Raw genomic sequence first — 16127 nt, forward strand, 5'->3', positions numbered from 1 at the left:
TCTGTTAATAACAATTCATACACTGGTCATACCTATAGCTAAGCATTCATGGTATTCATAGATGATAATTAGCAGATGCAGTACAACTTGCTGGTAATTGTGGTCCCACTGGTCATACCTATAGCTAAGCATTCATGGTATTCATATATAATTAGCAGATGCAGTATAGCTTGTTGGTAATTGTGGCCCCACTGGTCATACCTGCAGGTAAGAGAACAATGAGATATGAGGTTGCTTCATAGTTCTTGCATATTGATCATGAAGTTGTCCAGTATAAGTCATAAACGGCACCCTTAGAAATTTTCACCCTTTGAAATCTTTCATCCCACACCTATTCAGCCATGCTGATTCAGCTAGACTACACACTAATATCAAGACCAACAAACATGTGTATGTAAGCACATTGATTGATTGGACTCTCCCCTAGCCCATCACCCATTTGAAGCAATAAAACTTAAACAAACAAATGGTGTGTGAAGATGAAACCATCACACATTCCCCAAGTAACTAATAATAAAACTTGATTCAATCTGTTAATAACAATTAATACACTGGTCATACCTATAGCTAAGCATTCATGGTATTCATATATGATAATTAGCAGATGCAGTACAGCTTGCTGGTAATTGTGGTCCCACTGGTCATACCTATAGCTAAGCATTCATGGTATTCATATATAATTAGCAGATGCAGTACAGCTTGCTGGTAATTGTGGCCCCACTGGTCATACCTGCAGGTAAGAGAACAATGAGATATGAGGTTGCTTCATAGTTCTTGCATATTGATCATGAAGTTGTCCAGTTTAAGTGATAAACGGCACCCTTAGAAATTTTCACCCTTTGAAATCTTTCATCCCACATCTATTCAGCCACGCTGATTCAGCTAGACTACACACTAATATCAAGACCAACAAACATGTGTATGTAAGCACATTGATTGATTGGACCCTCCCCTAGCCCATCACCCATTTGAAGCAATAAAACTTAAACAAACAAATGGTGTGTGGAGATGAAACCATCACACATTCCCCAAGTAACTAATAATAAAACTTGATTCAATCTGTTAATAACAATTAATACACTGGTCATACCTATAGCTAAGCATTCATGGTATTCATAGATGATAATTAGCAGATGCAGTACAGCTTGCTGGTAATTGTGGTCCCACTGGTCATACCTATAGCTATGTATTCATAGTATTCATATATAATTAGCAGATGCAGTACAGCTTGCTGGTAATTGTGGCCCCACTGGTCATACCTGCAGGTAAGAGAACAATGAGATATGAGGTTGCTTCATAGTTCTTGCATATTGATCATGAAGTTGTCCAGTATAAGTCATAAACGGCACCCTTAGAAATTTTCACCCTTTGAAATCTTTCATCCCACACCTATTCAGCCACGCTGATTCAGCTAGACTACACACTAATATCAAGACCAACAAACATGTGTATGTAAGCACATTGATTGATTGGACCCTCCCCTAGCCCATCACCCATTTGAAGCAATAAAACTTAAACAAACAAATGGTGTGTGGAGATGAAACCATCACACATTCCCCAAGTAACTAATAATAAAACTTGATTCAATCTGTTAATAACAATTAATACACTGGTCATACCTATAGCTAATCATTCATGGTATTCATATATGATAATTAGCAGATGCAGTACAGATTGCTGGTAATTGTGGTCTCACTGGTCATACCTATAGCTAAGCATTCATGGTATTCATATATAATTAGCAGATGCAGTATAGCTTGTTGGTAATTGTGGCCCCACTGGTCATACCTGCAGGTAAGAGAACAATGAGATATGAGGTTGCTTCATAGTTCTTGCATATTGATCATGAAGTTGTCCAGTATAAGTCATAAACGGCACCCTTAGAAATTTTCACCCTTTGAAATCTTTCATCCCACATCTATTCAGCCATGCTGATTCAGCTAGACTACACACTAATATCAAGACCAACAAACATGTGTATGTAAGCACATTGATTGATTGGACCCTCCCCTAGCCCATCACCCATTTGAAGCAATAAAACTTAAACAAACAAATGGTGTGTGGAGATGAAACCATCACACATTCCCCAAGTAACTAATAATAAAACTTGATTCAATCTGTTAATAACAATTAATACACTGGTCATACCTATAGCTAAGCATTCATGGTATTCATAGATGATAATTAGCAGATGCAGTACAGCTTGCTGGTAATTGTGGTCCCACTGGTCATACGTATAGCTAAGCATTCATGGTATTCATATATAATTAGCAGATGCTGAAAGCTTGCTGGTAATTGTGGACCCACTGGTCATACCTGCAGGTAAGAGAACAATGAGATATGAGGTTGCTTCATAGTTCTTGCATATTGATCATGAAGTTGTCCAGTTTAAGTCATAAACGGCACCCTTAGAAATTTTCACCCTTTGAAATCTTTCATCCCACACCTATTCAGCCACGCTGATTCAGCTAGACTACACACTAATATCAAGACCAACAAACATGTGTATGTAAGCACATTGATTGATTGGACCCTCCCCTAGCCCATCACCCATTTGAAGCAATAAAACTTAAACAAACAAATGGTGTGTGGAGATGAAACCATCACACATTCCCCAAGTAACTGATAATAAAACTTGATTCAATCTGTTAATAACAATTCATACACTGGTCATACCTATAGCTAAGCATTCATGGTATTCATAGATGATAATTAGCAGATGCAGTACAGCTTGCTGGTAATTGTGGTCTCACTGGTCATACCTATAGCTAAGCATTCATGGTATTCATATATAATTAGCAGATGCAGTATAGCTTGTTGGTAATTGTGGCCCCACTGGTCATACCTGCAGGTAAGAAAACAATGAGATATGAGGTTGCTTCATAGTTCTTGCATATTGATCATGAAGTTGTCCAGTATAAGTCATAAACGGCACCCTTAGAAATTTTCACCCTTTGAAATCTTTCATCCCACACCTATTCAGCCATGCTGATTCAGCTAGACTACACACTAATATCAAGACCAACAAACATGTGTATGTAAGCACATTGATTGATTGGACCCTCCCCTAGCCCATCACCCATTTGAAGCAATAAAACTTAAACAAACAAATGGTGTGTGGAGATGAAACCATCACACATTCCCCAAGTAACTAATAATAAAACTTGATTCAATCTGTTAATAACAATTAATACACTGGTCATACCTATAGCTAAGCATTCATGGTATTCATAGATGATAATTAGCAGATGCAGTACAGCTTGCTGGTAATTGTGGTCCCACTGGTCATACCTAAAGCTATGCATTCATGGTATTCATATATAATTAGCAGATGCAGTACAGCTTGCTGGTAATTGTGGCCCCACTGGTCATACCTGCAGGTAAGAGAACAATGAGATATGAGGTTGCTTCATAGTTCTTGCATATTGATCATGAAGTTGTCCAGTATAAGTCATAAACGGCACCCTTAGAAATTTTCACCCTTTGAAATCTTTCATCCCACACCTATTCAGCCACGCTGATTCAGCTAGACTACACACTAATATCAAGATCAACAAACATGTGTATGTAAGCACTTTGATTGATTGGACCCTCCCCTAGCCCATCACCCATTTTAAGCAATAAAACTTAAACAAACAAATGGTGTGTGGAGATGAAACCATCACACATTCCCCAAGTAACTGATAATAAAACTTGATTCAATCTGTTAATAACAATTCATACACTGGTCATACCTATAGCTAAGCATTCATGGTATTCATAGATGATAATTAGCAGATACAGTACAGCTTGCTGGTAATTGTGGTCCCACTGGTCATACCTATAGCTAAGCATTCATGGTATTCATATATAATTAGCAGATGCAGTACAGCTTGCTGGTAATTGTGGCCCTACTGGTCATACCTGCAGGTAAGAGAACAATGAGATATGAGGTTGCTTCATAGTTCTTGCATATTGATCATGAAGTTGTCCAGTATAAGTCATAAACGGCACCCTTAGAAATTTTCACCCTTTGAAATCTTTCATCCCACACCTATTCAGCCACGCTGATTCAGCTAGACTACACACTAATATCAAGACCAACAAACATGTGTATGTAAGCACATTGATTGATTGGACCCTCCCCTAGCCCATCACCCATTTGAAGCAATAAAACTTAAACAAACAAATGGTGTGTGGAGATGAAACCATCACACATTCCCCAAGTAACTAATAATAAAACTTGATTCAATCTGTTAATAACAATTAATACACTGGTCATACCTATAGCTAATCATTCATGGTATTCATATATGATAATTAGCAGATGCAGTACAGATTGCTGGTAATTGTGGTCTCACTGGTCATACCTATAGCTAAGCATTCATGGTATTCATATATAATTAGCAGATGCAGTACAGCTTGCTGGTAATTGTGGCCCTTCTGGTCATACCTGCAGGTAAGAGAACAATGAGATATGAGGTTGCTTCATAGTTCTTGCATATTGATCATGAAGTTGTCCAGTATAAGTCATAAACGGCACCCTTAGAAATTTTCACCCTTTGAAATCTTTCATCCCACACCTATTCAGCCACGCTGATTCAGCTAGACTACACACTAATATCAAGACCAACAAACATGTGTATGTTAGCACTTTGATTGATTGGACCCTCCCCTAGCCCATCACCCATTTAAAGCAATAAAACTTAAACAAACAAATGGTGTGTGGAGATGAAACCATCACACATTCCCCAAGTAACTGATAATAAAACTTGATTCAATCTGTTAATAACAATTCATACACTGGTCATACCTATAGCTAAGCATTCATGGTATTCATATATAATTAGCAGATGCAGTACAGCTTGCTGGTAATTGTGGCCCTACTGGTCATACCTGCAGGTAAGAGAACAATGAGATATGAGGTTGCTTCATAGTTCTTGCATATTGATCATGAAGTTGTCCAGTATAAGTCATAAACGGCACCCTTAGAAATTTTCACCCTTTGAAATCTTTCATGCCACACCTATTCAGCAACAGTGTTTCAGCTAGACTACACATTAATATCAAGACCAACAAACATGTGTATGTAAGCATATTGATTGATTGGACTCTCCCCTAGCCCACCACCCATTTGAAGCAATAAAACTTAAACAAACAAATGGTGTGTGGAGATGAAACCATCACACATTCCCCAAGTAACTAATAATAAAACTTGATTCAATCTGTTAATAACAATTAATACACTGGTCATACCTATAGCTAAGCATTCATGGTATTCATAGATGATAATTAGCAGATGCAGTACAGCTTGCTGGTAATTGTAGTCCCACTGGTCATACCTATAGCTAAGCATTCATGGTATTCATATATAATTAGCAGATGCAGTATAGCTTGTTGGTAATTGTGGCCCCACTGGTCATACCTGCAGGTAAGAGAACAATGAGATATGAGGTTGCTTCATAGTTCTTGCATATTGATCATTGCGTTGTCCAGTTTAAGTCATAAACGGCACCCTTAGAAATTTTCACCCTTTGAAATCTTTCATCCCACACCTATTCAGCCACGCTGATTCAGCTAGACTACACACTAATATCAAGACCAACAAACATGTGTATGTAAGCACATTGATTGATTGGACTCTCCCCTAGCCCACCACCCATTTGAAGCAATAAAACTTAAACAAACAAATGGTGTGTGGAGATGAAACCATCACACATTCCCCAAGTTACTAATAATAAAACTTGATTCAATCTGTTAATAACAATTAATACACTGGTCATACCTATAGCTAAGCATTCATGGTATTCATAGATGATAATTAGCAGATGCAGTACAGCTTGCTGGTAATTGTGGTCCCACTGGTCATACCTATAGCTAAGCATTCATGGTATTCATATATAATTAGCAGATGCAGTATAGCTCGTTGGTAATTGTGGCCCTACTGGTCATACCTGCAGGTAAGAGAACAATGAGATATGAGGTTGCTTCATAGTTTATGCATATTGATCATGAAGTTGTCCAGTATAAGTCATAAACGGCACCCTTAGAAATTTTCACCCTTTGAAATCTTTCATCCCACACCTATTCAGCCACGCTGATTCAGCTAGACTACACACTAATATCAAGACCAACAAACATGTGTATGTAAGCACATTGATTGATTGGACTCTCCCCTAGCCCACCACCCATTTGAAGCAATAAAACTTAAACAAACAAATGGTGTGTGGAGATGAAACCATCACACATTCCCCAAGTAACTAATAATAAAACTTGATTCAATCTGTAAGTAACAATTAATACACTGGTCATACCTATAGCTAAGCATTCATGGTATTCATATATGATAATTAGCAGATGCAGTACAGCTTGCTGGTAATTGTGGTCCCACTGGTCATACCTATAGCTAAGCATTCATGGTATTCATATATAATTAGCAGATGCTGTACAGCTTGTTGGTAATTGTGGCCCCACTGGTCATACCTGCAGGTAAGAGAACAATGATTTATGAGGTTGCTTCATAGTTCTTGCATATTGATCATGAAGTTGTCCAGTATAAGTCATAAACGGCACCCTTAGAAATTTTCACCCTTTGAAATCTTTCATCCCACATCTATTCAGCCATGCTGATTCAGCTAGACTACACACTAATATCAAGACCAACAAACATGTGTATGTAAGCACATTGATTGATTGGACTCTCCCCTAGCCCACCACCCATTTGAAGCAATAAAACTTAAACAAACAAATGGTGTGTGGAGATGAAACCATCACACATTCCCCAAGTAACTAATAATAAAACTTGATTCAATCTGTTAATAACAATTAATACACTGGTCATACCTATAGCAAAGCATTCATGGTATTCATAGATGATAATTAGCAGATGCAGTACAGCTTGCTGGTAATTGTGGTCCCACTGGTCATACCTATAGCTAAGCATTCATGGTATTCATATATAATTAGCAGATGCAGTATAGCTCGTTGGTAATTGTGGCCCTACTGGTCATACCTGCAGGTAAGAGAACAATGAGATATGAGGTTGCTTCATAGTTTATGCATATTGATCATGAAGTTGTCCAGTATAAGTCATAAATGGCACCCTTAGAAATTTTCACCCTTTGAAATCTTTCATCCCACACCTATTCAGCCACGCTGATTCAGCTAGACTACACACTAATATCAAGACCAACAAACATGTGTATGTAAGCACATTGATTGATTGGACTCTCCCCTAGCCCACCACCCATTTGAAGCAATAAAACTTAAAAAAACAAATGGTGTGTGGAGATGAAACCATCACACATTCCCCAAGTAACTAATAATAAAACTTGATTCAATCTGTAAGTAACAATTAATACACTGGTCATACCTATAGCTAAGCATTCATGGTATTCATATATGATAATTAGCAGATGCAGTACAGCTTGCTGGTAATTGTGGTCCCACTGGTCATACCTATAGCTAAGCATTCATGGTATTCATATATAATTAGCAGATGCAGTATAGCTCGTTGGTAATTGTGGCCCTACTGGTCATACCTGCAGGTAAGAGAACAATGAGATATGAGGTTGCTTCATAGTTTATGCATATTGATCATGAAGTTGTCCAGTATAAGTCATAAACGGCACCCTTAGAAATTTTCACCCTTTGAAATCTTTCATCCCACACCTATTCAGCCACGCTGATTCAGCTAGACTACACACTAATATCAAGACCAACAAACATGTGTATGTAAGCACATTGATTGATTGGACTCTCCCCTAGCCCACCACCCATTTGAAGCAATAAAACTTAAACAAACAAATGGTGTGTGGAGATGAAACCATCACACATTCCCCAAGTAACTAATAATAAAACTTGATTCAATCTGTTAATAACAATTAATACACTGGTCATACCTATAGCTAAGCATTCATGGTATTCATAGATGATAATTAGCAGATGCAGTACAGCTTGCTGGTAATTGTGGTCCCACTGGTCATACCTATAGCTAAGCATTCATGGTATTCATATATAATTAGCAGATGCAGTATAGCTCGTTGGTAATTGTGGCCCTACTGGTCATACCTGCAGGTAAGAGAACAATGAGATATGAGGTTGCTTCATAGTTTATGCATATTGATCATGAAGTTGTCCAGTATAAGTCATAAACGGCACCCTTAGAAATTTTCACCCTTTGAAATCTTTCATCCCACACCTATTCAGCCACGCTGATTCAGCTAGACTACACACTAATATCAAGACCAACAAACATGTGTATGTAAGCACATTGATTGATTGGACCCTCCCCTAGCCCATCACCCATTTGAAGCAATAAAACTTAAACAAACAAATGGTGTATGGAGATGTAACCATCACACATTCCCCAAGTAACTAATAATAAAACTTGATTCAATCTGTTAATAACAATTAATACACTGGTCATACCTATAGCTAAGCATTCATGGTATTCATATATAATTAGCAGAAGCAGTACAGCTTGTTGGTAATTGTGGCCCCACTGGTCATACCTGCAGGTAAGAGAACAATGATTTATGAGGTTGCTTCATAGTTCTTGCATATTGATCATGAAGTTGTCCAGTATAAGTCATAAACGGCACCCTTAGAAATTTTCACCCTTTGAAATCTTTCATCCCACATCTATTCAGCCATGCTGATTCAGCTAGACTACACACTAATATCAAGACCAACAAACATGTGTATGTAAGCACATTGATTGATTGGACCCTCCCCTAGCCCATCACCCATTAGAAGCAATAAAACTTAAACAAACAAATGGTGTGTGGAGATGAAACCATCACACATTCCCCAAGTAACTAATAATAAAACTTGATTCAATCTGTTAATAACAATTAATACACTGGTCATACCTATAGCTAATCATTCATGGTATTCATATATAATAATTAACAGATGCAGTACAGATTGCTGGTAATTGTGGTCTCACTGGTCATACCTATAGCTAAGCATTCATGGTATTCATATATAATTAGCAGATGCAGTACAGCTTGCTGGTAATTGTGGCCCTACTGGTCATACCTGCAGGTAAGAGAACAATGAGATATGAGGTTGCTTCATAGTTCTTGCATATTGATCATGAAGTTGTCCAGAATAAGTCATAAACGGCACCCTTAGAAATTTTCACCCTTTGAAATCTTTCATCCCACACCTATTGAGCCACGCTGATTCAGCTAAACTACACATTAATATCAAGACCAACAAACATGTGTATATAAGCACATTGATTGATTGGACTCTCCCCTAGCCCATCACCCATTTGAGGCAATAAAACTTAAACAAACAAATGGTGTGTGGAGATGAAACCATCACACATTCCCCAAGTAACTAATAATAAAACTTGATTCAATCTGTTAATAACAATTAATACACTGGTCATACCTATAGCTAAGCATTCATGGTATTCATATATAATTAGCAGAAGCAGTACAGCTTGTTGGTAATTGTGGCCCCACTGGTCATACCTGCAGGTAAGAGAACAATGATTTATGAGGTTGCTTCATAGTTCTTGCATATTGATCATGAAGTTGTCCAGTATAAGTCATAAACGGCACCCTTAGAAATTTTCACCCTTTGAAATCTTTCATCCCACATCTATTCAGCCATGCTGATTCAGCTAGACTACACACTAATATCAAGACCAACAAACATGTGTATGTAAGCACATTGATTGATTGGACCCTCCCCTAGCCCATCACCCATTTGAAGCAATAAAACTTAAACAAACAAATGGTGTATGGAGATGTAACCATCACACATTCCCCAAGTAACTAATAATAAAACTTGATTCAATCTGTAAATAACAATTAATACACTGGTCATACCTATAGCTAAGCATTCATGGTATTCATATATGATAATTAGCAGATGCAGTACAGCTTGCTGGTAATTGTGGTCCCACTGGTCATACGTATAGCTAAGCATTCATGGTATTCATATATAATTAGCAGATGCAGAAAGCTTGCTGGTAATTGTGGACCCACTGGTCATACCTGCAGGTAAGAGAACAATGAGATATGAGGTTGCTTCATAGTTCTTGCATATTGATCATGAAGTTGTCCAGTATAAGTCATAAACGGCACCCTTAGAAATTTTCACCCTTTGAAATCTTTCATCCCACACCTATTCAGCCACGCTGATTCAGCTAGACTACACACTAATATCAAGACCAACAAACATGTGTATGTAAGCACATTGATTGATTGGACCCTCCCCTAGCCCATCACCCATTTGAAGCAATAAAACTTAAACAAACAAATGGTGTGTGGAGATAAAACCATCACACATTCCCCAAGTAACTGATAATAAAACTTGATTCAATCTGTTAATAACAATTCATACACTGGTCATACCTATAGCTAAGCATTCATGGTATTCATAGATGATAATTAGCAGATGCAGTACAGCTTGCTGGTAATTGTGGTCCCACTGGTCATACCTATAGCTAAGCATTCATGGTTTTCATATATAATTAGCAGATGCAGTACAGCTTGCTGGTAATTGTGGCCCTACTGGTCATACCTGCAGGTAAGAGAACAATGAGATATGAGGTTGCTTTATAGTTCTTGCATATTGATCATGAAGTTGTCCAGTATAAGTCATAAACGGCACCCTTAGAAATTTTCACCCTTTGAAATCTTTCATCCCACACCTATTCAGCCACGCTGATTCAGCTAGACTACACACTAATATCAAGACCAACAAACATGTGTATGTAAGCACATTGATTGATTGGACCCTCCCCTAGCCCATCACCCATTAGAAGCAATAAAACTTAAACAAACAAATGGTGTGTGGAGATGAAACCATCACACATTCCCCAAGTAACTAATAATAAAACTTGATTCAATCTGTTAATAACAATTAATACACTGGTCATACCTATAGCTAAGCATTCATGGTATTCATATATAATTAGCAGATGCAGTATAGCTTGTTGATAATTGTGGCCCCACTGGTCATACCTGCAGGTAAGAGAACAATGAGATATGAGGTTGCTTCATAGTTCTTGCATATTGATCATTGAGTTGTCCAGTTTAAGTCATAAACGGCACCCTTTGAAATCTTTCATCCCACACCTATTCAGCCACGCTGATTCAGCTAGACTACACACTAATATCAAGACCAACAAAAATGTGTATGTAAGCACATTGATTGATTGGACCCTCCCCTAGCCCATCACCCATTTGAAGCAATAAAACTTAAACAAACAAATGGTGTTTGGAGATGAAACCATCACACATTCCCCAAGTAACTGATAATAAAACTTGATTCAATCTGTTAATAACAATTCATACACTGGTCATACCTATAGCTAAGCATTCATGGTATTCATATATGATAATTAGCAGATGCAGTACAGCTTGCTGGTAATTGTGGTCCCACTGGTCATACGTATAGCTAAGCATTCATGGTATTCATATATAATTAGCAGATGCAGAAAGCTTGCTGGTAATTGTGGACCCACTGGTCATACCTGCAGGTAAGAGAACAATGAGATATGAGGTTGCATCATAGTTCTTGCATATTGATCATGAAGTTGTCCAGTATAAGTCATAAACGGCACCCTTAGATATTTTCACCCTTTGAAATCTTTCATCCCACACCTATTCAGCCACGCTGATTCAGCTAGACTACACACTAATATCAAGACCAGCAAACATGTGTATGTAAGCACATTGATTGATTGGACCCTCCCCTAGCCCATCACCCATTTGAAGCAATAAAACTTAAACAAACAAATGGTGTGTGGAGATGAAACCATCACACATTCCCCAAGTAACTAATAATAAAACTTGATTCAATCTGTTAATAACAATTAATACACTGGTCATACCTATAGCTTAGCATTCATGGTATTCATAGATGATAATTAGCAGATGCAGTACAGCTTGCTGGTAATTGTGGTCCCACTGGTCATACCTATAGCTAAGCATTCATGGTATTCATATATAATTAGCAGATGCAGTATAGATTGCTGGTAATTGTAGCCCCACTGGTCATACCTGCAGGTAAGAGAACAATGAGATATGAGTTTGCTCCATAGTTCTTGCATATTGATCATGAAGTTGTCCAGTATAAGTCATAAACGGCACCCTTAGAAATTTTCACCCTTTGAAATCTTTCATCCCACATCTATTCAGCCATGCTGATTCAGCTAGACTACACACTAATATCAAGACCAACAAACATGTGTATGTAAGCACATTGATTGATTGGACCCTCCCCTAGCCCATCACCCATTTGAAGCAATAAAACTTAAACAAACAAATGGTGTATGGAGATGAAACCATCACACATTCCCCAAGTAACTAATAATAAAACTTGATTCAATCTGTTAATAACAATTAATACACTGGTCATACCTATAGCTAAGCATTCATGGTATTCATATATGATAATTAGCAGATGCAGTACAGCTTGCTGGTAATTGTGGTCCCACTGGTCATACGTATAGCTAAGCATTCATGGTATTCATATATAATTAGCAGATGCAGAAACCTTGCTGGTAATTGTGGACCCACTGGTCATACCTGCAGGTAAGAGAACAATGAGATATGAGGTTGCTTCATAGTTCTTGCATATTGATCATGAAGTTGTCCAGTATAAGTCATAAACGGCACCCTTAGAAATTTTCACCCTTTGAAATCTTTCATCCCACACCTATTCAGCCATGCTGATTCAGCTAGACTACACACTAATATCAAGACCAACAAACATGTGTATGTAAGCACATTGATTGATTGGACCCTCCCCTAGCCCATCACCCATTTGAAGCAATAAAACTTAAACAAACAAATGGTGTGTGAAGATGAAACCATCACACATTCCCCAAGTAACTGATAATAAAACTTGATTCAATCTGTTAATAACAATTCATACACTGGTCATACCTATAGCTAAGCATTCATGGTATTCATAGATGATAATTAGCAGATGCAGTACAGCTTGCTGGTAATTGTGGTCCCACTGGTCATACCTATAGCTAAGCATTCATGGTATTCATATATAATTAGCAGATGCAGTATAGCTTGTTGGTAATTGTGGCCCCACTGGTCATACCTGCAGGTAAGAGAACAATGAGATATGAGGTTGCTTCATAGTTCTTGCATATTGATCATGAAGTTGTCCAGTATAAGTCATAAACGGCACCCTTAGAAATTTTCACCCTTTGAAATCTTTCATCCCACACCTATTCAGCCATGCTGATTCAGCTAGACTACACACTAATATCAAGACCAACAAACATGTGTATGTAAGCACATTGATTGATTGGACCCTCCCCTAGCCCATCACCCATTTGAAGCAATAAAACTTAAACAAACAAATGGTGTGTGAAGATGAAACCATCACACATTCCCCAAGTAACTAATAATAAATCTTGATTCAATCTGTTAATAACAATTAATACACTGGTCATACCTATAGCTAAGCATTCATGGTATTCATATATGATAATTAGCAGATGCAGTACAGCTTGCTGGTAATTGTGGTCCCACTGGTCATACCTATAGCTAAGCATTCATGGTATTCATATATACTTAGCAGATGCAGTACAGCTTGCTGGTAATTGTGGCCCCACTGGTCATACCTGCAGGTAAGAGAACAATGAGATATGAGGTTGCTTCATAGTTCTTGCATATTGATCATGAAGTTGTCCAGTTTAAGTCATAAACGGCACCCTTAGAAATTTTCACCCTTTGAAATCTTTCATCCCACACCTATTCAGTTACGCTGATTCAGCTAGACTACACACTAATATCAAGACCAACAAACATGTGTATGTAAGCACATTGATTGATTGGACCCTCCCCTAGCCCATCACCCATTTGAAGCAATAAAACTTAAACAAACAAATGGTGTGTGGAGATGAAACCATCACACATTCCCCAAGTAACTGATAATAAAACTTGATTCAATCTGTTAATAACAATTCATACACTGGTCATACCTATAGCTAAGCATTCATGGTATTCATAGATGATAATTAGCAGATGCAGTACAGCTTGCTGGTAATTGTGGTCCCACTGGTCATACCTATAGCTAAGCATTCATGGTATTCATATATAATTAGCAGATGCAGTATAGCTTGTTGGTAATTGTGGCCCCACTGGTCATACCTGCAGGTAAGAGAACAATGAGATATGAGGTTGCTTCATAGTTCTTGCATATTGATCATGAAGTTGTCCAGTATAAGTCATAAACGGCACCCTTAGAAATTTTCACCCTTTGAAATCTTTCATCCCACATCTATTCAGCCATGCTGATTCAGCTAGACTACACACTAATATCAAGACCAACAAACATGTGTATGTAAGCACATTGATTGATTGGACCCTCCCCTAGCCCATCACCCATTTGAAGCAATAAAACTTAAACAAACAAATGGTGTATGGAGATGAAACCATCACACATTCCCCAAGTAACTAATAATAAAACTTGATTCAATCTGTTAATAACAATTAATACACTGGTCATACCTATAGCTAAGCATTGATGGTATTCATATATGATAATTAGCAGATGCAGTACAGCTTGCTTGTAATTGTGGTCCCACTGGTCATACCTATAGCTAAGCATTCATGGTATTCATATATGATAATTAGCAGATGCAGTACAGCTTGCTGGTAATTGTGGTCCCACTGGTCATACGTATAGCTAAGCATTCATGGTATTCATATATAATTAGCAGATGCAGAAAGCTTGCTGGTAATTGTGGACCCACTGGTCATACCTGCAGGTAAGAGAACAATGAGATATGAGGTTGCTTCATAGTTCTTGCATATTGATCATGAAGTTGTCCAGTATAAGTCATAAACGGCACCCTTAGAAATTTTCACCCTTTGAAATCTTTCATCCCACACCTATTCAGCCATGCTGATTCAGCTAGACTACACACTAATATCAAGACCAACAAACATGTGTATGTAAGCACATTGATTGATTGGACCCTCCCCTAGCCCATCACCCATTTGAAGCAATAAAACTTAAACAAACAAATGGTGTGTGAAGATGAAACCATCACACATTCCCCAAGTAACTGATAATAAAACTTGATTCAATCTGTTAATAACAATTCATACACTGGTCATACCTATAGCTAAGCATTCATGGTATTCATAGATGATAATTAGCAGATGCAGTACAGCTTGCTGGTAATTGTGGTCCCACTGGTCATACCTATAGCTAAGCATTCATGGTATTCATATATAATTAGCAGATGCAGTATAGCTTGTTGGTAATTGTGGCCCCACTGGTCATACCTGCAGGTAAGAGAACAATGAGATATGAGGTTGCTTCATAGTTCTTGCATATTGATCATGAAGTTGTCCAGTATAAGTCATAAACGGCACCCTTAGAAATTTTCACCCTTTGAAATCTTTCATCCCACACCTATTCAGTTACGCTGATTCAGCTAGACTACACACTAATATCAAGACCAACAAACATGTGTATGTAAGCACATTGATTGATTGGACCCTCCCCTAGCCCATCACCCATTTGAAGCAATAAAACTTAAACAAACAAATGGTGTGTGGAGATGAAACCATCACACATTCCCCAAGTAACTGATAATAAAACTTGATTCAATCTGTTAATAACAATTCATACACTGGTCATACCTATAGCTAAGCATTCATGGTATTCATAGATGATAATTAGCAGATGCAGTACAGCTTGCTGGTAATTGTTGTCCCACTGGTCATACCTATAGCTAAGCATTCATGGTATTCATATATAATTAGCAGATGCAGTATAGCTTGTTGGTAATTGTGGCCCCACTGGTCATACCTGCAGGTAAGAGAACAATGAGATATGAGGTTGCTTCATAGTTCTTGCATATTGATCATGAAGTTGTCCAGTATAAGTCATAAACGGCACCCTTAGAAATTTTCACCCTTTGAAATCTTTCATCCCACATCTATTCAGCCATGCTGATTCAGCTAGACTACACACTAATATTAAGACCAACAAACATGTGTATGTAAGCACATTGATTGATTGGACCCTCCCCTAGCCCATCACCCATTTGAAGCAATAAAACTTAAACAAACAAATGGTGTATGGAGATGAAACCATCACACATTCCCCAAGTAACTAATAATAAAACTTGATTCAATCTGTTA

Source organism: Pseudophryne corroboree, chromosome 5, assembly GCF_028390025.1.
Source record: "Pseudophryne corroboree isolate aPseCor3 chromosome 5, aPseCor3.hap2, whole genome shotgun sequence".
NCBI classification, from domain to species: Eukaryota; Metazoa; Chordata; class Amphibia; order Anura; family Myobatrachidae; genus Pseudophryne; species Pseudophryne corroboree.